The sequence below is a fragment of the Mandrillus leucophaeus genome, unplaced genomic scaffold (genome assembly GCF_000951045.1).
Source record: "Mandrillus leucophaeus isolate KB7577 unplaced genomic scaffold, Mleu.le_1.0 Scaffold70, whole genome shotgun sequence".
NCBI lineage: Eukaryota > Metazoa > Chordata > Mammalia > Primates > Cercopithecidae > Mandrillus > Mandrillus leucophaeus.
Window position 1 is genome coordinate 4673461 of NW_012107586.1, and position 1573 is coordinate 4675033.

Consider the following 1573-nt stretch of genomic DNA (forward strand, 5'->3'; position numbering starts at 1 on the left):
CTCGGCCTCCCAAAGTGCGGGGATTACAGGCTTGAGCAAAAGTGGGTTTTCAAAGATTTGGGTGGCCACAGATGACAAATATCTGCCATACTGGTCTAGTTTCCAGCATGCTGGCCCCTCAGAGTGATTTCAGGTAACAGCATGAGAGGAATCCACCCGAGTGCTTCTGGCCCATTCATGGGGAGCCCAGAGAACGATGTGCTTTGCCTCCACATCTGGGTGGTGTGGCAGGATGGCTCCTGCTCCCTCAGACCTAAGGGACAGGCTGTAGTGCTGCTGCATGTGCAGACAAGTGTACTGGGGTGCCAGCATGCAGGGTGGGGACGTTCCTGTGAGACTGGACTGTGGGGAAGGGTGTGACAGTTGGCTACTGCTCGGAGCTGGCCTGTTGCTGGCTTCAGCCTTTGCTGTCACCTTTCCTGTCACCATTTCAGTGTCTACAGGCTCTAAGCTAGAAACTGACACATACCCAGAGTGGCCATCCTTTGTGCAAGAAAGGAGTGCTCTTTTGTCACAGAAATGAAGACCCCATCGGGAACACACCGTAGGGGACTGACGATTACAGGTGCGCTGCAGGCAGGATGTCAGAGAGGAGAGCAGGCCTAACAAAAGCATGCGTTTATGTCTAATAGGATGAGTTGGTACGAAACAACTGGTGGGTGCCAGCATCATCTTACTGCCCCCAGCCTGGAAAGAAAGAGATAAACATGGGTTTCTAAAAGCTCTTCAAGGGGAGATTTTGCTCCATCATCTCAGAGGGGTGGAGGAGAGAGGAAGGTCTGTAAGGGTAGAGAATGAAGCTGCAGACTCTGGGTGGGGTGCGGGAGTCTCCAACTGAAAGGATGGGGGTCTGGGGCTCCCAAAAGATGAGGACCTGTGCTCAGCATACTCCCTGGGGTGGGTGGAGCCTCAGAGGGATGAGTCCTGTGATACCCTTATGGCATCTTGGCGTGCAGGATGTACATGGATGTACACCAGGGCTCCCAGTGGCAAGACCCTTCTCAGGCTGTCTCAGTATTAAAGTAACTGCTGTCTGACTTCACCGGCTAGAGGAGGAGGATTGGGAACACAGTGTCGAGGTGGATTGAAGACCAGAGCCCTAGGAAAGATTCCAAGGCTCTGGAGTATCTCTAAGGACGTGAAGGCCCTACCAAAACAAAATTCAAGGTAGGGTCTTGGAACCACGTTGCCTGGCTCAGAGGAATAAAGAATTCGGATAGCTCTAGTTTGCTAGGCCTACTGTAACACAGAATCATAAACCAAGCGGCTTAAACAATGGAAATCTACTGTCTCATGGATGTGGAGGCTAGAAGCCAGACACAGAGGTGTCTGCAGGTCTAGGCTCCCTCTGAAGGGAGTAGGGAAGGATCTGTTCCAGTTCTCTCTCCCAGCTTTGGTAGTTCCTTGGCTTGTGGCAGCATAACTCCAGTCTTCACAAGGCGTTCTCCCTGAATGCACACCTCTGTGTCCAAATTTCCCCTTTTTACTTATATATATACACATATGTGTGTGTGTATCTTCCCTTGAAGAGCCTTTAGAAACCCATATATTATATATGTAATATATAATATAT